Here is a 23,582-nt window from a genome sequence, read left to right on the forward strand (position 1 = left end):
GGGTCATAATCCTCTAGCGGGCTACATTGGCACATGTAGGATGTGCGTTGAGAGCCATGGGCCTCCACAGCAGTAGACAACACTCCATGGATCCCCGAGGATGGTCAGAGATGCTTGAGATACTCCTATTGGATGAGGAAGATGCACCTAGTTCATCTTTGCCCAACCGACCCCACATATGTACCATGCACTTGGCAGCTGACCCAGGTCTTGTAGGATGGCGTGGCATCCCCTACACCATCATCAGAGCCCTTGCAGACGATCTACAAGCATTTTCGACTCATTTGGAGACCCATGAGGTTATTGTTGTGCCCCCACACCCATTGGAAGCACCACAAGTTTATTGTCTAGAGAACAAAAGGCCAACCCCTTGTCTGTCACTTTTGAGGGTCCTACTCTTCATTATGGCACCGATGGACCTCATCAGGCCTCTTAAAGGGCCCTATTGCATATATTATTCATCATTTGACCTCTTAAGAGGCTTATTCTTTCATTTATGAGCTAGTTTGGTGGGCTTGTCACCAAAAGTTAGATTATTAAAACATTATTTTATTTTTGGGGCTTATGTAGACCAAGGAGACTAATTCGAACTCCTCATTAGTGTATAAATACAAGTGAGATGAGTTCATTTTCTCATCATCACTTTGGATTGGATCTCTTCTCTCTCTTGAGAATTTCGCACTTTTTCTTAGAGGATGAATTGAAGCTTTATGGATGAATTTTGATGTGTGGATTTGGTCTATCTTATCTTGGAGCTTCTTTCTTGTCAAATTGTGGATGGTTGGATATATTCTATTACATGTAAGTACATGCTTTTAGTGTTATTCTTGTTTACTTTGTCATATACATTGGACTGGGATTTTCGCTATTTTTAGGGCTAATTGTTGCATGCATTTACTGCTTAAATTGTGGAATTTTGTCTCTATTATAGCATCTCTCAATGTATGGGCCATGTAATGTGAATGAAATCTCCTAGGGGTAATTCTATCAACGAATTGATCTTGATAAGCCATCACCTTTTTCACATCGAAGTATAAAAGTTGCAAGATTGCTTCTCTTTGACCTAGAAGGCTAGCAAAGTAGTCTTGAGGCCTCCTTGACCAAGAACCAAAGGTCCTCACTCATATTCATCATAGACTCCATTCTCCCAAGACTAAGGCACTGATCTACCAAAAGGTGGTCACCTTAAACCAACTTCTTTCACCTTTTCCTAGGTCTAGCCAAGTTGGGTCACCTAGGGCATCATTTTCCTAGTGAACTAGCCCTCCAAAAAGTTTGATCTCCTAGCCCTTCCTGTGCTAGTGTTTCCTCAAGACCTCCTCCAAATTTGAGGCCATTTTGATGGTGGAGTTGTGAGAAAAGCCAAGCCCTAGCTCTTAGATCGAACTTTGCCCTACCATCCCCAAGGCTAGTACCTTATTAGATCAATTCAACACCTCTAAGTGAATACTCTTTCTTTGATCTTTTCCCATACCTTGTCTAGGTTAAGGAAATCATTGGTAGCTAAACTCCTCTCCTGACCTACACTGGGTCCACTTGATCCCATGTGGTCCCGTTCCTTTGGAAATGCAATTCTTCAAGAACCATCTGGGGTACCAATTTCAACAAGGATTTTAGGGATTAGGAAACTCCTTCACAAGTCATATCCCATAAACCTAACCCTTAGATCCTCCCTTCTTCTAGAAAACATTGTACCTTGCTTGGAAAGCAAGCAAGCTCTATCTTTCAACCTCTTCTGAAAAGGGATTATTTGGGTCATTCCACATCCATTCATTGATTTATCCTTCTTCACTGACTCCATAATATACCGAGTCTCTTCCCATCGGTGAAAGTCTGTAAATAAAAGGAAGCCTTAGCTGAGGTGACAGTGGGCTAAGTCTCTATGTGTTGCCCTTGGTCTAGCATTTTCCCTTTAGGGATCCCCTTTAGGTCCCCTGCTAGTTTGAGCGGTAACACTACCCATTTAGTCCGGGACTCATGGGAAGTACCTCTCATCTGGCCAATGAGTTGGAAAATGTGGATAGGGACCATAGTACTACTGATGGACACATAGTGTATTGTCGTACTCCCTATGTTTAAGATGCATGGTGTTCAACAACTTGATCTGGGAACATCTGAGGTTCTACCTTTGGAGTGACTTTTGTCAATGGAGAGTGACAAGGTCTTGTGACTCGCTCTCAATCGATTCTTCTTCATTATTACTTCATGGTTCAACAAAGCAGAGATGAGATGACAGAGATGGTACATGACAACAAGATGGCATGATGACGACAGAAGCATTGGCAGGTGGAATTCTCCCTAGTTGAGAGGCAATGTTAAAATCAGTAACTAGGGCCAAATTCCACCTTGGGACAACTCATTTGATGGAGATGATGATTGCATTGGATTCCTCTTTTCGAGAGGTCCAAGATTGATATAAAGATCATCTCATTCGGACAAGCAGAAGTGTGATTTTGAATTTATGCCCACACATGTGCAAATTGTTCAGGTCGGCCTCATCATCATGTAGGCTCAAGAAGCCCAATGGATGTGTCTCTTCACCCACAACGAATTGTATAAATACAAGAGACCTCACACCTCATTTGGCACATTCATCACTCACACATACTTCTCTCTCTTCATTTGATTGGTTCGTACAACATTGGGCAGCTTCTCTCTCTTACACGTGTGGCGAGGACGAGTTTCTGGGTAGAATTGCAGACCGAAATTTCAGAGTTCTGGGACACGTTTGACCAACATTGACCAAGGACTTGCTGACCGAGTTTGACTGCGATTTTGGGGTCAAAGGTTCGATTTTTCTAGGCCGCATCTCTGGGCACAAAAACCGAGAAATTCTGGGCTGTTTGACCTGCGTTGACTTTCAAAGTTGACTGCTATTTGACCGCTTAAAATTACAGCAGTTTTATCTCTCCTTTGACTAAGTTTGACCAAGGCTGAATTTATTCTCCTGATCAGGCCAAGTTTGACTAAGGAAGACAGAGTTGCTTTGGGGATGATTTGCTGTTGTTTTGCCCAGCGTTGACTCTCTAGTTAGGGCTGTAGTTTGACTGCAGTTAACTGCAGAAATTTACAGGGCTGTTTTGACCAATGTTGCAAACATCGACATCAAGATAAAATCGGCAAGGGTCTAGAAAACCAAAAAATCGTAAAAATCGGGAAAATATCAGTAAAAAATCGGCAAACACCGGCAAAATTAAGATACCATAAAAATATCTTTAAAAATTGGTAAACATCGGCTAGGCCAAAAAACCAGGATTTTGAGATAAAATTGGGATGTTATCGAGATGTTTGCAACACTGGTTTTGACTTTGTATTGGGCAAGTCAATTTGACTTTTGTACTCTCTCTCTCTGCTGAACTTTTGATTTAATAATAAGAATAATTGATCAAAGGGTTTTCCCCCACATTGGGGTTTTTTCCCTGGGATACGCCAAATCTGGTGTCCCCTTGTCTTGGCTTGTCTTTTGCACTTTGTTTTATGTTCTATCTGTTTTTACTGTCAATGTGATTATTGTGATTGCTATTGGAAAGTGGAAATTGTTATTGGGCTGCTAAGGAACATTGAAGTAAATTATGCTACGCATAGAACATACCATTGTTAACTAAAAATTAACACCATATAATGGACCTGAGATTTTGCTGCACATACAACATGTTAAGGAATCTGATATTTGAGTCTAACCCATGTTTTCATGCCAAACAACATGGATTTGAGATTTGCTGTGTTTTTCATGCTCAACCAGCCGATACAAAGCCAGTTCTGCACTTTTACATGCCAGCACTTTTGGAGTTTTGTTCTTCCCCGGGATCTGACACATAATCCTATAGCCAGTGATGTACTTAGAGGTCTGCTCTATGTTTTTTCCTTCTGATTTTAGACCTTGTAATCTGATCCTTGATTCCATTGATCTCATTTAGATGTACCTGTTTTTCTAAAGCCTGAAAACTTGACTCGAAGATTTGAATAGCTCTTACCTTAATTGAAGGACAGTTTCTACTACTACTTTTGAAAATCCATCTTCAAGGAAAAGATAATTATTATTAATAAATAATGCTAAATAAAATTTTGTCCATAATAATGCTAAAAAAATGCTATACACTACGTACATGATGAGGCTTCCTTGATCCTCGTCTTCTCAAACATGAGCTCTGATCTTCAAGCTCTTGCTATAATCTTGTTGCATCTTTCAATAGCCCATAATTTTCCTGAAGACAGTTCTACATAGTATAGAAAACATCTCAGCAGACAAGATGTTAAAGGATTGTAGAAGTCAGGAAAAAATGGACTACATACAACTCACAGAAACTTTTGCCATCTTTTCTAATACTCCTATATGTGTCTCCAGATTCTCCAGCTGTTGACTTGTCTTTTCCAAGGTCTGCATAACCTGTAGAACAAAACCAGACTTTACATAATAAAGCAATGCATTATGTGCACTGTCTGCTTCAAATCCTACATTACATTCAATATATGTTTTCAGAAGAACAAAAGTAACAGATAGAAAATAGATGAACACAAATTCATAAAACAAGGAAAGAGACATAAAACATGATGCAAGCCTCTGAAAATTTTACTCGCATCTCAAACATTGGTTTATCTTTTCATAAAAATAAACTATGAATTCCCTGAAGTTCAAACGTATGACACAAATATATAATTGCAATACTTTTTATCAGGCAGATGCACAAATTCTCCAACAGAGCACAAACACATGGTACAGTTAGCCCTCAATGCTGATTGCACACCTGAATGAGCGGGAATACTGCATATCTACTAAGCAACATCTTGGTTTGCAACCATATTGTATATTTATCTAACTCAATAGTGGCTGCTAGCTTCACAATTTTAGAAGTGATAACATTTCCAGCAAGGCAAGAGAGCATTTTCATATTAACAAGAACAAAGTAAGCACGTATTGCAGTACTGTAACATAATGTCCTGGTATTAAATAATGTCCCTCATATATAGGCTTTAGAAAAAGTTCACTTAAGTCACTGGACAATCAAGGCAACACATACTTCTACCAACCTGCCTAGAGAATGTCCTCTTCTTAGAAGATTGTGCGAGAGATGGTTAAAAGGCTTATGTAGACTAAGTTAAATTCATCCAAATTTAAAATTACTGATGTAGAAAATGTTCTCAGTAAACACTTATTTGAATACAGAACCATAGTTTGGCATGCACCTTGTTATCGAGAAAAGCGAATTGATCTAACAATCCTTGTTTTCAATTACAACTTATCATTCGCTTTATACATCTTTGAAGATCACAGTATCACAAAACTCTTCTTCATTCGTCCATTATCTACATTACCCAAGAAAAAGAAATAGAAAATTTAACCTGAGCCTGCCTCATAGTCAGCAGTCAGGTCTTCTCTGTGCCCTTTGGACAGAATGAAATCAATGCCAGATGAGATCGTAGGACCTGCACCTAAGCAAATCCAGTGGCTCTTTCTCCAAGGACTTGGGAATGCTGGAAACCGTTGGATGGGCATCCAATTCAGGTTGTATAATTCCTTTCTCCATCTCCCCAGCTGACTCAAAATACAAAATTCCATGACCCAGCCTGAATGCATTGAGTATTTTTTTTAAACGAGTGACATTGCTTTTTTTCTTTACAGGCTCAGATTAACAAAGATCCCTTTCCAAGTCATTACCTCCCCCCCACCCCATTTCCCCACTAATCCAAATTATCCTCCACTAGTGCTCTCCACACTCAGTCCAACAGCTCAATGGAATCACATCATAGATGGTTCATCACCAACCTACATGCTCTTATTCTCATCCAAATCACCTCAAAAGAAGAGCCGAAGTTGAAAGCTTTTTTTTTTTTTTTTTTTTTTTTTTTTTTTTTTTTTGGAATGAGATCAAACATAATTCCATGCTTATTAAGCATCTACATTCTCCATTTGACTTAGAAGCTGTGCACCATGCTTATTAAGCATCCACATTCTCAATGTAAAACTTTCATCAAATGCCTATCATGATGGTCTGGATGCTCATGGTTTCTTTAATAGCGTGAAAGCAAAGACTATGCATACATAACCTGAATCCCTTCATCACTATTGGTGTCACCCTTCAAAATAATTCTCAGATTTGGAGTGTCCGCTATGAGACTGCTAAGCATCTAGCCTGTATACAGTTTGTTCTCTTTGAATTCAGTTGAGGTTTTGAAATAGTCGAGGCCCCATGGTGTCCTCGTTACTTTGGGAGATTAGCTCTACAAGATACCAGCGGGTATCCTAGCTACTGTGGTCTCTCTAATCACTGCTAAGCAATGTAGGAAGATAATCTTTCAGACTGGGAGATTTTTCTTCTTTATAGTCTGGTCAAAAGGAGCAAGGAAAATCACCACGACCACCAAGGCAAGGGGTCCCTCTATGTAACAGAGGCAAGCAGGTCAATTGGTGGAGGATATGAAGACATCTTCACCTCACTTATAGGTACATCTGCACTGTCAAGTAAACCTTGCAATTGATTTGACACCAAACAACCGTCTACTTACAAAGGCTCTCTTCAGGAGAATGAGAAGACAAAATGCTGAATTTAAGAGCTAATAAATTGGCCACATTTGACCAAGCTCCCCACCTTGCAGGACCTTGATTGTGTTGCTTTAGAAGAACGGGGCATGACAACTCTATATTGACTACAAAATCTGAAATAAAATCACAGCCAAAAACTGACATCCCAACCCTTGGATGGATGATTTGCTTGATCAACTGAAATGTGCCAAGCTTTTCAATGAAACTGATCTGAAGTTAGGGTATCACCAAGTGCCAATCAAGCCAACTGATGTGTGGAAGACAACCTTCAAGATTAAGGAAGGTCTCTTCAACTGGTTGGCCATGCCTTTCAGCTTGACTAATCCACTAACAACATTCATGAGGATAATGGACAATATTATGCGGTCATTCACCAATTTGTGGCTCATACTTAGACAAACATCCTCATCTTCTACAGAACATGGTAACAAAATATGAAGCACATTTACCAAGTGCTAAGCACCCTATAGCAACACAAGTTATATGCCAACCAAGAGAAGTGTCCATTTGCATGTAGAGAACTCAATCTCTAGGATACATCATACATGAGTGTAGGGTGTGGTACCACAAAATCTAGCAGGCCTTGGAGAGGGAAATCTTACAAGACAAAAGCTAGACAAAGTGCTAACAATGTGGTAGAGGCCCAATGTCACCTCAACCAAAACCCTCTGCTCTTTATGGACTTTCACCAATGGGAGGAGTCTCAGTAGGCGGGAGATCACTTAAAATAGATATGTTAGGTATAAGGCACAAAGTAATCAAGCTAGAGATCATTCAAGAGAAAGGCTCAATAATGGTTCAAGGCTTTAAGGAAGCAAAATGCTCTCAGAGAAAAGCCCTAGATATTAAGGTTTGAGACCTGGGGTTTTAAGATTTTCTGCAAAAACAAGTGTTCACAAGGTCAAGACCAAAGAGAAAGGGTTTCTTTCAATGATAATCAACTATCCCAAGGCTCATGAAACCCTTAGTAAAGTCCTCAAGTTGAGGGAGAGGAAACTAGGGTTTCCCTCTTAGGGCAACACCTACAGCGAGAGATTTTATGGATGCATTTTGAGTGGATGCCCACCAAATTGATAGGTTAGGTATCCTAGACCTATCTCTTGATGTTTAGGCTCTCGATTCGCCAAAAAGCCACCTCCCTAAAATTTCGATCCAAGCCCTAGTTTTTCTCCCTAGCCTTAAAAGGACCGAATTTGAGAAGAGAAATTTATGGAGAAAATTTAAGGTTGATCATCAAGAGACGGGACCAGTGCCTTGTCCTATGATGATATGGAGTCAAGGATGTTTAAGATAAGCTAAATTGCTTCTAAGGAGGTCGAAATTTGATGCCCTAGCTATCAAAATTTCAACAATTACCCACTTAACGGAATAATGGATTTTGATGGAGAATAACAAGTACTCCATTAGGAACATTCATTACATGTTACAATGAGTAATGCATAGAACATTCATCTAGATATTCTTCAATAAATTGATCTTCAACAAATTAGGGCACAATTTCAACCTAGAATCAATAGTTCCATGTACTAGACATTCAACAAAAAGATATTCAACAAAAGGTTCCACTTGCAAGATAACATACAATATATCCTACCATTAGACCAAGAAATAGCTCCAAACAATGTCAAAATCAGCTTCCATATATCAAAATGCATCCAAGTATCTCCAAAATCATCCACAAGAAGCAAGTGCAAATTCTCTAAGAGGTTAAAAATTCACAAGATTGATGATGAGAGAGATCAAATGAGGTCTCTTTAATATATATGTGTCCAATGATCTCTAATTTTAGCCTACTAACCCCTTAGACAATAAAATAATGGGCAAAACCTAGGTAAGTTCACAAGTCGACCTTATAGCCAATGTAAAATCATAATAGATCACCCACAAGAGGGATGAAATGTTGACGTCATGCATGTATCGGCCCCTTGAGGGCAAGCGTTGGGCCCCTCCAGTGCCAAAATGAGTGTAGAGGGCTCCAAAAATCATGTTCTAGGGGTTGACCCCTAGATCTCATTGCAAATCATCGTGTGGATCCCAGTTTTGTGTTTTGGGCACAAAATGGGTCTCATGGATCTCTTGGTGATAGAATAACCTGATTTTGGTCCAACGTTGAGGGCCTTGAGCATGGTGCTAGCCCTCCTGTGTTTCAAAGGGTGAGACAAAAATCATCTAGGCCTTGGATCAGCTGCCAAACCATGTGTACATTGCTAAGTCAACAGCATGCTAGTCCAATTGCATCATCTCATGAATAATGTGGGGCAAAGTGCAGACTGTTGGGGGTGTTGTAGTTTCCCATGGAATGGAACGATACTCTGCAAGTGGCAAGAGTCCCATGGCTCTCAACGCTTCACATGTAGGGTGTCATAATGCTCCTCTAGTGGACTTGGGCCCCAGTTAAGTTTCCCAACCCATAATAAAACTATCTGCCAATCACACACAATGTCTAGTGTTGCATATTCACCATTAGGTACAATAATCACTAATGCATCTAAGTGGACCAAGCTTGCTAGTCAAGGGAAAATTGACACTTCATATGGGGCTTCCCTTCCAAATTTGGGGATTTGATCACGTAATAGTGTTACCTCCCTAGGTAGGAGTGGCTAATGGGCGATCCTATTAGGTGTTCCCAAGTTCCAACCCTTAAGGGGAAAGACAAGTCCCCGATACATCCTTCAATCAATAAGTGTCACGTGAATAATGATGGAATGGAGGGGGCAAGGGGTCTCAGGCCCATATGCCATGGTCAAAGGGGTAGCAATGATGAGGAAATCTACATTCTCGGGGTACAGATATGAGGATGGAGCAATTGTGGATGCATGAGTTACCCCAGCCTTTGTTTTTCCACCACTCTTACTTTTGCCTTTTCGTGATTTTTCTTTGTATTACTGCTTGAAGCTCTAGGAAATGAGAGCATGTTGTGAATGATGTGTAGCAATGGATCACGCCCTTAGAGGTGGGGCAGTTCATCACCTACTAGGGGTTGGGACATGCAAGGGTTCCTTTTATGATATGGTGGGGCAACAATGGCCCTAGGAACTGGGTGATGACCATAACAATAAGGGGTAGAGCTCATGCTTGGTTTTTGCCCACATACTAATGTTAATATCCCGAGTCCCAACCATCTTTTGCATTTTATAATCTTATTTTTTTCTCTAAGGTGTACTGCTGTTTTGTAGACTTCTGGAAAGCTTTTGACTCAGTCCCGAGGGAAGATCTTTTTCAAAGGCTAAGCAAGATTGGCATTTCCTCTACTCTCCTAAATGCTATCATGCGCCTATATGACGCCGCCCTTGGTCGTCTCCGCACAGTCAGAGGAATGTCGGATTTTATCCGAAGCACCATTGGAGTCAAGCAAGGATGCCCCCTTTCTCCTACTCTGTTCGGGATCTATATCGATGAACTTGAGTCCTTTCTCCGAGAGCATACTCAGGATACGGATGGATGTCTTCTTAACCAGGTCCTAATTTCCATCCTTCTTTTCGCAGACGATATTGTCCTCATTGCCTCCTCCCATGAAGGCCTTCAGAGACAGCTGGATGCGCTCGCAGCCTTTTGTGACCGGAGGCATCTCACTGTAAACTTGGGCAAAACCAAAGTGATTATCTTCAATGGAGTCAAGAAAACCTCTGATTTACATTTCCTATTCAAAGGAGAAGAGATCGAGATTGTCAGCGCCTATACATATTTGGGAGTTCAGTTTTCAGGACCTCGATTCAGCCTGCGGCCAGCCCTTCAGCCTCGGATCAACAAAGGGTATGGCTCCCTAGCCCTTCTGGAGAGACAGTGTTTCCGGCACCATTTCCAGGACATCTCGTCCAAAATGCGCATCATGGATACTTTGGTTCGGCCCACAGTGCTTTATGGCTCAGAAATTTGGGGCCCCTCTCTCCTAGAATCAGATTGGGCTTCAGTGGAACGTGTCCAGACTCTCCTTCTACGCCGTTTTATTAGGTGCAAGCAGACAGTTCCCCAGCACATCCTTCTAGCCGAGTTCGGGGCTCAACCTTTCCGCCTAGAGGTGATATTCAGGCTAGTGTCACTCCTGCACAGACTCCGTGGCCTGGCAGAAGTGAGGGAGGGTCGTGACAGATACCCATATTTAGCATATTGCTCCTCGGAGAACATCGCCCGTTTACAGACAGGCCGATCCAAATGTTGGTACACCGGTGTGACAGAGATTCTGGAGGCTTCAGGAATCCAGATTGAGCGTCTCCCTCCTTTTCAATACTCTCTGAATGCTCCAGGCCACCTCCTTCCCAATCAGCAAGAGCTGAATAAAATCATTAAGGAAGATATTTACAAACGTTACATTCAGATTACATGGACCAACCCTCCCAATGGGTTGCGCCCTAAAATGGCCTTTTACGCGGAACATTGCTTGGAGATCAAGGATGGGCTCATCATCAGACCCCAATACACGTTCCAGCATTGGATGCATGCCCTTAGAATCCCCCTCGGGCAGCTCAGAGTCGGATCTCACAGACTCCGGGTGGAAACAGACCACCACACTGATAGAGCAGATAGGATCTGCCAGCTTTGTCACTTACAGGAGATAGAGACAGAGACACATTTCATCTTCGGATGCCCTGCATACTACGAGATCCAGGGCCGTTTCCATTGTCTCTTCAGGTCTTCTCAGACCCTGTCCAGCTTCCTCAAATATGTTGACCAAAGATGCCTAGCACTTTATCTCCAGGAGGCCTTCAGATTCCGGGCCCACTTTCTTCAGCCACCAGCCAGACTGGACACCACACAAAAGATCACGGACTTCTTTAGAGCACTACCCTCAGCGCGAGGCACCAAAAGAATCAGAGACCGACCCACAGACACTGAAACCAGATCAGTACGGTCCCGTGGGGGCCGACCCACCAGACTGCGCCAACACTCCAGGATCAGTTCCACCCCTGTGAGGCGTTTCAGAACTTCTAGGAGACATCAACGACAGCCCAGTATGCCCACAAGACAGCAGACTTTGACGAGCTTCTCTCAGTTTTCTTCTCTCGACCTCGGATGTTAGGAGTAGGGGTTAGACAGGGCCCCCCCCCTCTTCTTCTTCCTCTTCTCCTTCGCTGCTTCATCGTAGTGCTTTGATCCGAAGCTTCTTGACTCTTCATTTACTTTTAGATGTATTTCTTGCTTTTAAATAGAAATGTTAAAGGGGACCGTTTGATCCACCGACTTGCATAATGTAATCATTTGTAACCGACAGTCCCATTGACCTATTATGGTCATTTGTTGGACATTAATAAAATTATCTTATCTTATCTTGTTTCTTGCTTGTGGCCATGATATGCTTGTTACTTTTCTTTTATTTGCATCAACCTCTCGAAGCAAAGTTTCGAGGCCCAACCCAGACATGTGGACAAAGGGAGGGGGTGTGCTAGAACCCAATGGACCCATGGTCATGCGGACCTAGTGATGGGAGGTGGAGTATAGGGCTTGTAGTGTACGAAGAGAGGTGATAAGTATGGAATGGGAAAACGAGACCACGTTTTCTCAATCAGGGTTTCCCAAGTAGTGCCCTTCCTAAAGCCATGGGCCATTAGGGGTTCTAGGTCACAAGTAAATAAGTTTCATACTTTCACCTTCAATATGGATTGTTGTCTCAACTAGGCGATCTTTGTGTTCCTTCAAGCAAGTGTGAAAAAAAGATTCGGGATGCCCACAATAGTGGAGTGGCAAGGCAACGAAGAAGGCAATGGTAATGCTGCAAAAATTCTTCTACTAGCCTAATCTCCAACAAGACATCCAAGATATCAAATCATGCATTGGATGTGCCATTGCTAAACCTACAAAATCAAGAAGCAAGGGTTATATACTCCTTTGCCCACCCCAGATACGCCTTGGGAGTCAATGTCAACCAAGCATGGCCAAGATTGTCTTTTTATGATTGTTGATCACTTTTGTAAAATAACAATTTTTGCACCATACAAGATGAATGTCACAATAGAAGGCACTGCTCAGCTCTTATTTAAGCATGATTGGTTTCACTTTGGGGTTGCCAAAGACCATAGTTTCTGATAGCTACAATAGGGTCCTAAGAATCTTTTGGTCTAGCCTTTGGTTCATGATGGACACCACGTTGACTAAATCCACTCCTTCCATCGTCACACCACTGGACAAAAGAAAGTGATCAATCAGATGACTATGGATATCCTCAAAATGTTCAACTCCAAGCATCCACAAACGTGGGATGAAAGCCTTCTTATGTTTAGCACAACTACGACAAAACTCTTCATAGTTGTACTAATCATAACCCTTTTTCAAGTGTGCACAAGGTTCCCAACCATTAATCCTAATCGATGGAGCTTTACCTATTGTATCTAAGCAAAAATAGTACCCCACACTTAGAACAAGGCAAACAAAGAAACGAATGGATCCACCGCTTCTAATAGCAATTTCATGATATTCAACAAAAATCCAATGCCAAGGTTCTACATAGCTTTCAAGTTGGTGACAAGGCATGGTTGCATTTATAAAAAGAGTGACTCATAAACCCCACAAGAAGCTCAAAGCACTCTAATATGGGCCTTACACCATCACGAAGGTTGTGGGCGAGAATGGTTTTCAATTGAATCTTTCGACCTTCTTCAACATATACCTTGACTTTAATTTGGCATTGCTTCAACCATACTTTCTATATCTAGTGGACAACTCGAAGGTCATAGACCACTTGGGCACTACATTGAACAAGCTACAACAAATCGAAGACCTACTGCCAACAAAATATACCATTCTTTCAAGACATTAAAAAAGGGACAATATCTTCACCAAGGCAAGTGCTTCACCAAGATTGAAATCTACCAGAAGTTCCCCATTTGGTACAAGAACTTAATGCAATGGAGAGAAATGCTACTCGTGAGGGAAGGACTAATCTAGGTGATCATCGAAGATCAACTTAATAAACAATCTTTTCTACCAACATTTTTTGTAGTTTTTGGATCCTGAATTTCAACACAGTTTTAAGGCCTTCCAAAGCGTTTTTTAAGGTTTTAACGCCCAACAGTTGAGCATCCAACTCAATCTATAAATTCTCTTTCCAAAAGCTAAAGAAGACCTGAAACAAAGCAAAGGGAAAAGAGGTTCCCTTTTTCTTTATACAACTCAACTTGTTTAGCTTAGCATTCACACTCAACCCTAATTTCATGCTAGGGTTAATTCTTGCATCTTAGGATTTTTGCCTCCTATGGTTTTTTGGCATTATAGTAAAATGTCATTTCAAACTCTTGTTTAAACTTGAGTGCCTTTTGCAAATGAGCATTGTAAACACCTCTTCTCAAAGAGAGCTACCGCCACTCTATCCATTGTATTTCTACAATGTTTTTTGTCATTCTTTAAATAATAGAATTTTATTTTCAATGTATCTTTGCCTCACATTATGTGTTAATGCTATCTTTCATTTTATTGTCGGCATAATCTAGATCACAAGTAGGCATATCCTAAAGTCTTCAAATCTAATCCTTTTTTTGTCTTGCTTTCCTCTTTGATGTGTTGAAAATGTAACTAGTTTTTGTATTCATGATTGTTGTTGTACTCATTTCAATATGTATCCTATGTAACAAACATCAGAAAAAAAGAAAAAGCTATTGCTATTAAAGCATGGGTTTCATGTTCTTTATTGATGGTCTTCTAGGTAAAAGCATGTTTTTCATGCTTCTAGGGTTTGTTAGATCTTAGGAATTATTGTCATGAGTCAAAGGATTCAACATCATGTTTATAAGACCCTTCCGAGCAAAATATTATTGTAAAAAGAATTATTTTGAGTCTAGAAAGTCCGGGAAACTCCAAAAGTACAATTCGGCGTAAAGGAGGGAATTTGAACCCTTGAGAAGGCTATATAAAGGAGTAGTTCGACTTCATTTGGCACTCACTCATCCACAAGTTCGATCTATCAGGAAAGAAGTTTGATCTGAAGCTAGGAGAAGCAGAAAAGAAGAGCGAAGGTCTAGGGGAAAAAAGAAGGACGAAATATCTTGTTTTTGGGCTCTATCTCTCTCACATGTGTGAAGTTCTAAGGTTTTTGGTGCTGCAGAAGGAGGCCGAAGCTACAGGTCCGAGTTGTAGAAGGATGAAGTGTAAAATCTTGTAGCTAGAAGAAGGAAAACCCTACCTTGACCTCGTTGACCTTGGGAAGAGTTGTATTGCTCTAAGAAGGTCTCACGAGATGGCCAAATCAAGGTTTCCATAGAAGCTGCAAGGTCGAAATTGCAGGATCGAAGTTGCAAGACAAATTGCAATATTGAAGCTGGTAGGTCGAAGTTGGTTGGTGCAGAATCAAGGAAAGACTTGTTGGAGGGTTGACTTGGTACTTGGAGAAGGACTTGGACTAGGGTTTAGCTCTTCGTGTCTCAATTGAAGCAGATTATAAGAAGAGGAGAGTTTACCAGGTTTTCCCCTTTGAGGGGTTTTGTCCTAGTTGAGAGCCTAATTTTTGTGTCCTCTGGAATAGAATATTCTCGTATCGAAAAATGTGCCCCTCTTGGGCGCGGTTCCGCTACTCGTACTCGGCCTCCGCTCTACGCTCTCCCAGTCAACTGGAAAACTCGAGTTTTTATAGGTGGGCGGATTCTCCAACACCTGTCACCCTAGCTCGTTGGTGGACGCCCAGATTAGCTTGGGGCAGGGCCGGGTTCCAACCCCGCGGCCTCCCCAAAATATTCGACAGTTAACGTTTTGTTTTGGCATTGTTTTAAATTTGGCAGCTTGTTTATTAAATGCGGTTGGTTGTTATAACGGGCAGGTAGTGTGTTTAACAATGGGCAGTTGTTATAACAGTTGGAGTGGGTTTGGTATGGGGCTGCCCGGGTGGCGAGCCGGCCAGCTGGCCGAGCGGGTTCAAACGTCGCAGACACCAGTTCATATATGGCCTTTAAAATGGAGGGTTGGGCAGGTCCGCTGATGGGTGGCCCGCTTACAACATATTATAATAAACATATGTCGTTGGGGGGTGGCGGCCCGCCACCCCATTTTTTATATATTTTTTTATTTTATATATAATAATGGTTAAAATTTCGGTGGCGGTTTTTAAGGGTCACTGGACAAATTCAAAAATTCCAAATTGTTGCCTCGTTAGTCACTACCGCTGTGCCTAGTTTGACCAAAAATTTGACCACGAATATCTTGAGCATACGAACTCAGATTTGAGTGTCGTTCACGTCGTTGGAATCAAGACGACGAGTACTACAATCTAGTTTTGGTTTGGGTGAAATCCTAGAACTTTGATTTTTGAGCTTTTCCAAAGCCACTTTTGAATTCTAAGTGTTTCTGGAAACACCTGGACCAATGCATTCTGGAGGAATCAAAGTAAAGATGACATTGGATCAGATGAGCAGTCTCAAGCCTTTCTAGATCGATTCAAACTATCAAGAAGTTGAAGAAGGGAAAGTGTGGAAAGTCCAAGAAGAAATACATGTCCAAGGTCCAATGCTTTAAGTGCAATGAGTTTGAACACTTTAAGAGGGACTGTCCAAGCCAACAAACAACAAGAGAAAGGAAAGAAGTGAAACTCATATAGCGGAGGCAATGGGAGAACCTGAGAAGAGGCCGAAGAAGGAAAAAGTGAAGGATATTTACTACTGAAGAAGGCTCACTCGTTGTCAGGTTCTTTATAAGGATTAATCTCTACTTTAGGATAGTGTGTTCCACATAGCATCATAGAATGAAGCATATGATAGTAGCATGTCTAGAACTTACATGATTAAGTTGCTTTGTAGAGATCATCTAGATAGATGGATAGATAGACCATTTTTGCATAATGTTCATCCAGGTATTATCTAACATTATGTTAGAAGTTGTCATCTTGCTTAGTTGGATCATCATGATTCAAGAAGGACCATCATTTTGGAAGGTCCTTGGGAAAAGCATCATGACAAGGTTAGTAGACATTCCATGTAATGTGGAATCAATATTGTTAAAGGGATGAAATAATGCAATGGGTCATATTGCAAGCTCACTTTAGGGTTGATAGCTAGATGATTGGGTGAAAGCATAGGAATCCATGTTGGATGTAAAACTTTGGACAATATTCATATGCATTGAATCTTGTGAAAAGAAAGATGGTTATAAAATATGCTCAAGTATATGGATATATAATGCTTGGAAAGAATAGGATTCGACTTACTCTAGGATGAACATAGAATTAAGACTTTCTCTAGAATATACAACATTGATTAACATCCAATATAATCTTCGGAAGATAAGTTCTAACTTGGTAATCAAGTTCGATCCTTGGGCACTTTGATGCATGAAGGAAGTTTCAAGTGGAGATGGTTGATGAGGATGTTGATGGTACGAGAAGGTCATCATGATGAGGTAAGTTTGATTTTAATTGTTGGTTATCTGGTTAACATATTATTTTGCTACCTAGAAGAATGTTGCAAGAATATATGATGGCAGTTGAGGCAAGTTCAACTGTATGAATGAAGAATATTGAGGGGAGCTCAATATCTGGTACCTGGCAACTGTGAAGTCAAGATGTGGACATCTTGGGATTAAAAGGTAGCAGTGCAAGAAGATAACCTGAAGGTCAAAGGAAGATCACTTTCAAGAAGAAGTTATGATCAGCTTGAAGTTTGGAAAGGCTCAATACAATGCCTTCATCTATGATGACGAATATGGAAGTGATGAGCAAGAAGAATGACTTGGAACCTGTCACAAGATTGAAGAGTGAAGATGGCTCCATGATACCATAAAAGGAAGCAAGCTTGAGATGTGAAGAAGAGAGGGAGCCATGCAGCTATGAAGATCAAGTAGTTGATACTCTTATGAAGAGAAGCTATAAGGCTTGTGATGTTGACTTCCCAAATAGAAAGGAAGTCTGGATCTCCTCTAGTTTTGAGAGGGAGTAAAAGGAGTCTCCTTGAATAAGAGCAAGGATCTATTCTCTAAAGAATAGGGATGTCCTCTCTGGTTGAGAGAGAGTGATGTTGGACATCACATGTGCATTCTCTTCTTCAAGGGATGAAGAAAGAATGGCGGAGCATTGGATAAGCATATGTGTTTGCCTTGAGAATAAAACATCCAAGAAAGGAAAGGTATCGACACTCTTTCAGGATGTGACAGGTATCCAAGAGAAGAGTGGAGAAGAGGACCAATATGCTTTGAGGACTCAGGATTGGAGATCCAAGATAAGAATAGTCCTAAAAGGGCATACCTTGTAGACATCTAGATGGGGCATGTACCTTGTAGAGGTAGTGCGGTATCACAAGTAAAGCCTCCCAACATAATGCTCTTGATTAAAGTAGAGCTTGTCTAGTTAGGCCTCAGAGACAGTGTTGGTCATAATGATGATGCTTACAATATGGCTTTATCAATACGACTCTTGTTATGAGAACTCTTCAATTTGAGAATAATGTTGTACAATTATGAATACATCCCTAGTTAAGAGGGAGTGTTGAAAATGAAACTAGTTTCGGTCTTCATAATTGTTGTACTCATTTCAATATGTATCCTATGTAACAAACAAGAGAAGAAAAGAAAAAGTTATTATTACTAAAGAATGGGTTTCAGGCTCTTTATTGATGGTCTTCTAGGTAAAAGCATGTTCTTCATGCTTCTAGGGTTTTTTAGGTCTTAGGATTTATTGTCATGAGTCAAAGGAGTTAAGATCATGTTTATAAGAACCTTTTGGGAAAAATGTAATTGTAAAAAGAATTAATTTGATTCTAGAAGGTCCGAGAAACTCCAAAAGTACAAGTGGGCCCTAACAGTTACAAGTTTGCCTAAAGGAGGGAATTCAACACCTTGAGAAGGCTATATACAAGCCACTCATCCACAAGTTTGATCTATTAAGAAATAAGTTCGATCTAAAGCTGGAAGAAGCAGAAAATAAGAGCAAAGGTCTAGGAGAAGAAAGAAGGACGAAATATCTTGTTTTTGGGCTTTATCTCTCTCACACGTTCGAAGTTCTAGGGTTTTCAGTGTTGCAGAAGGATGCCGAAGTTGCAAGTCCTAGTGCAGAAGGACGAAGTGCAGAATCTTGTATTTGGAAGGAAGAAAACCCTACCTTGACCTCATTGACCTTGGGAAGAGTTGTCTTGCTCTAGGAAGGTCTCAAGAGGAGACAAAATCAGGGTTTCCATAGAAGTTGCAAAGCTGAAATTGCAAGATCGAAGTTGCAAGACGAATTGCAGTATTCAAGCCGGCAGGTCGAAGTTGCAGTTTGAAGCTAGTTGGTGCAGAATTAGGGAAAGACTTGTTGGAGGGCTATTATGGACATAAATTATGTATAAATAAATAAAAATAGATAATAAATAATAAATATAATAATAAATAATAAGTAAATTAACTAACGATTAGTTAGTTAAGAATGAAAAGGCATGTCTTAGAGACATGCCTATTCGTGAAAGGGTACTTACCTAGCTATATATACAAGACCCTCATTCTCATTTGTAATCATCCTATATCAATTCTTTAATACAATATACATTTTACAATTACTGTCCTATGATGGATGTCTTTGTCTTCTAAGTATTTTAAATATTTTCGTTGCATATACGACTTTTGGTCATTATATTGGTATCAGAGCCACGTATGATCCCGGCTTTTGGCCATCAACTTCGTCAACATTGTTGTCATCAAAATTCAAGTGTTTCACTACAAACTCGGAGGTTCTCCATTCTGCCAGTTTCGCTACTAGGCCTTTGGCCATATTAAAAGAAAAAACTGGAAAAATAAAATAAAATAAGATTTATATTAGAAAAAAGTTTAAAAAAAAAGGCGGAAAAAAAGGAGTTAGAAAAAAAAAAATTAAAAATCAAAATCAAAATATCAGAAGTTACTGTGGCCTGTACGAAACGCCAACGAAACCTCAGTGATAGTGTTCACTGTCCAACATACCACAACCAAATCCCGCAGCCACAACTGCCTCTGCCAGGACCGTCGTTCACAACCCGCAACCACAGTTGGAGTTCACAAACTGCGTCCACAGCTTCTGTTTCCGCCATTCGAACAAGCAGCAGCATCCACAAGAAACTTCGTTCACCGTAGGCAGGGTTCTTACAGCCACCACCACCGTGTCGCTACAACTTTCCGCCTCCCTCAAATTCCATCGTCGTCCCTTTTCCAACTTGTCTGAAACACAACCCCACCCGTCTGCAACTACCGCTGCAAAAATCCTCAGCCACGAATCGTTTGCACTTGTATTAGCAGCCACCACATTTAATCTGTTGTCAGGGTTCCATCTACCATTGCCACTGTTGCAGTGCCCCACATTGTTTGCAACTACATTGCACTGTCGCTGCCAACATCTCGTAACTCTGCAAGTCACCATCGTCACCAAACTGTGCAGAACACCACCCTTGTATAACATTGCCACCATTCAAAATCTGGGTTGTACAGCCACCAACCCATCAGCGACCTTTGTCAAAAATCGTGACGGCAGAGTTATCGAGAGTAGTGACCTTAAGGAGAGGAAACATTTATGAGCTTCAAAAAAGAAATCAAGGTTCATTGGTGTCGTTCCGACAAATTAACGCCTCATCACAAATTTTGTTAATTTGTGATGAAGGGTAATTTAAAAGAGTTAACAACAATTATGAAAAATTTAAAAGGAAATATTTTATTATTTTCCAAGGTTATATATACAAAATTAAATTTAAAAAATAATAATTATATATATATAAGAATAAAAAATTATTAAAAGTACCACTTGAAGACAAGGAATTACTAAGTAAAATATATATAAAAGTTTAAAAGATTAAAAAGAAAAAAGAAAGTGATCAACTCATTAAAGTGATCAAGAAAAGATTATAATTTTGACAAAAGGTAAATTTTGAGTCAACCATTGAAGAGAAAAAAATGGAGACCAGTAATGAAGGAAATTTTCCAGAAACTTCACGTAATTATGTTTCAGTGCTATTTAGAATTAAAGGGTCTATTGCGGGAAAATATGTCACTATTGCTATCTCCCCTGCCGAAGATAAAAATTATATAACGCATGAAATCGCAAACTAGTTAGTGATTCCAGAGTCAAATATAATCGAAAAATTAGACTGTTTTGGCAACAAAAAATATGACATAACCAATTTACAGTTAAACATTGAAGATTATACAGTTATTTCGCAATTCTCAGTTCAAACACTATGGAGCAATCAAGGTGACATTATTCTAGGTTCGCCATGGATGGAAACCCTTGGTTCCTTCATCCTGAATACGAAAAAGAAGTTTTTAACATTTTCCTACAGGAACAAGAAAATAACACTCCAGGATGTTAATCTGAAACCAAATTCAGTAACACTAGAGGACATACAAGATATTTCAAAAATAATTTCTCAAGAAGGTAAAAAAGTACTACAAAATTTGCAAAGAGAAATAGACAAGATCACCACTAACAAAAATGAAGAAGTTTCTCGGCTTAAAGACCATAGTGAAAAATTATTGACGCAAATTAAAAAACTTAAGAAGGACAAGAAGTCATTAGAAAACAAGGTACAACAACTTATCGAGAAGAAAACATCAAATGTAGAAATTCTGGTTGACGAAAAAACAACAAATACTGATCTCGTCAATATCACAACTCTAGAAAAGGACAAGCTAGTTGAAGTAAAGATGTGCTCAGAAATTGCAGTTCCAGTAACAAAAGATTCAAGTGAAGATCCAAAAATTAACCATGCAACTTCCATAGCTAAAGGAAATCAAATACTTCAAATAAAGCAAGAAAATGACACAAACAAGATAAGGGAAAATCAAATCACCAGAATTCCTTATCGACATCTAAATCACGAGAGTAGACAACTCAATCAAGCTATGTATTTAGAACATAAACAACAACCTGATGTTCCGAAGAATACTAATGTCAGTGCAATCCATTCATGTGATAACAATTCATCACAAGTTTCCAGTCACTGCAAGATTCGACAAAAGATTAATTTAGGTTGGTCTGATCCCTTCTCAGTGCGACAATTTTGTTTGTCACTTAGAGGATCATATCAACTTGTATCGACAAAGATGACTATTCTGAGACGAGAAGACATTCGTAGCAGAAAAAGAGATCAAGCCCTTTCATCAACAAGCTTTGAGAACAAAGCTTTTTGAAGGGGAAGGCAATGTTATGAACATAAATTATGTAAAAATAAATAAAAATAGATAATAAATAATAATCATAATAATATAAATATAATAATAAATAATAAGTAAATTAACTAATGGTCAGTTAGTTAATCATGAAAAGGCATGTCTTAGAGACATGCCTGTTCGTGAAAGGGTACTTACTTGGCTATATATACAGGACCCTCATTCTCATTTTTGGTCGTTACAAGGGTTGACTTGGTACTTAGAGAAGGACTTGGTCTAGGGTTTGGGTCTTTGTGTCTAAATTGAAGCAGATTCTAAGAAGAGAAGAATTTACAGGGTTTTTCCCTTGGTAAGGTTTTGCTCTGGTTGAGAGCCTAATTTTTGTGTCCTTTGTTGTTTCGTTCTTGCTATTTGTTTGATGAAAAAATCTAACAAAAGAACATAAAGAAGATTAATTAAGTTCACAAACAAATATTGAGGTTAAGGAAAATAAGAATTAATAAGCTGCCATGTTGCACATTTTCCAACATGATGAATGGAAACGATGTGGATTGTTCATTTTCTATTTTTTTCTCTAAGAAATTTCCAACTACAAGTAAAGAAGATAAAATATATTTTCATTCACGCATATAGTTATAGAATAAAACATTCATTGATTATTGGCAATATTGTGCCAACAACTACAAATTTCTTGTAGCTTGGGCATGCAAATGTAATTAATGATCTAAGAGTTTGATCTGGGCCATCTAAAAAAACAGTCCTGATTTGGGAAATTCATGGGTGTTGACCTTCCAATGCATTTTTCAAGCCCTAAACATCATTTTTCAACCCTGTTCCAACTAACACAATCAAAGATTTTGACACCACAAAATATTACTCTTCTTGTCAAGATCTCACCAACGAACTATCATGGACCTTGCACAAGGCTTACATGTGGAAGTTATGGCCTCTGTAAGTTGATGTGTTATTTGCACTTAGTGGTTGGGGCTTGCCTTGCCACCTTAACTCCAGGTTTATGGTTTATATTTTCAGGGTTTTTGCACTAAAGGGTTTCTCAATATGTATTAAAGGAGTTTCCAGCTTGATTAAGGGTTTTTTGAATGAGAATATCCATCACATCTCTTCTTAAAGATAAGCTACCACCATTCCAGCTATCATGTATTGCTATGTACATTTCAGTCTTTTTTAACATTGATTTCTTTATAAAACTTGAATTTCACTATGATACTCTATTTTGGTTACTGTTATCAATATGTACAATGCTACAAAAAGTTTATTCACTGTTCATCTCTCTTTTCTACCCATATGTGAATCACATACAAAGAAGCCTTTTGACTAGGCTCTCTCCAAATACAAGCATTGCTGGCTTTCAAACACAAAACTCCAGCTTTGATGATACAGACCATATTGACTCTTTTACATAGGCATACCTGGCCTTTTGAAAGCACTGGGTCATCCTTGCACTTGAGTTTACTCTGCTTCTTCATCCTGATCATTCAAAAACAGAAGGCTACACTGCTTACATGGATTCGATGATTGCCATCAGCTCATGCGTTCCCCATAAGCCATAGAATGGCTTCACACTGAATAAGATAGAGGTTGCAAATGAGCCTGTTAATCACTTGGAGAGGTATGATGGCATGCCATTACATACTTTCATTCCCCTTTTCTTTGCTTGCAGATGAGATGGAAAAGTCATCTGAAGAAGGTGAGGATAAGGAAATAGAACAAGCTAGATTTTTGGTGATTTACATCCTTGACACAAATTAAGCATGTAACAAAGGCAAAACAGCCAGAAATAACATACCAGAAGGATCACCACATTTCAACGCACATCCTTGGGAAGAAGAAAAACATGAGCAAGTAGAAAATAAGAGAAGCAATAACAGAAATAAAACCTGTAACCAGTGGTATTCAAAACAGGAAGCTAGGGAATGCATATTTTCCTATAAAATTAAAATGTGAATGGACCCAATATTTTGAATTGAGTGTCACTGTATCATCCCATTAGCTATTGTGGGAGAATTTT

General features: G+C 39.6%; 1 protein-coding gene across 1 annotated transcript in view; it reads right to left on the minus strand.

The window, feature by feature from the left end:
- Nucleotides 1-4,082: 4,082 nt before the first annotated feature.
- The window catches only part of LOC149253571 (uncharacterized), an 80,851-nt gene continuing 61,351 nt past the window's right edge, over nucleotides 4,083-23,582 (minus strand). The window contains exon 2 of the mRNA XM_089459966.1: nucleotides 4,083-4,387. The gene's annotated coding sequence lies outside the window, so the exon portion shown is untranslated. The remainder of the gene's footprint in view (nucleotides 4,388-23,582) is intronic.

The sequence above is a fragment of the Pinus tabuliformis genome, chromosome 7, assembly GCF_031772625.1.
Source record: "Pinus tabuliformis cultivar Carrire ecotype Pingquan chromosome 7, CPIR1, whole genome shotgun sequence".
Taxonomy (NCBI): Eukaryota; Viridiplantae; Streptophyta; class Pinopsida; order Pinales; family Pinaceae; genus Pinus; species Pinus tabuliformis.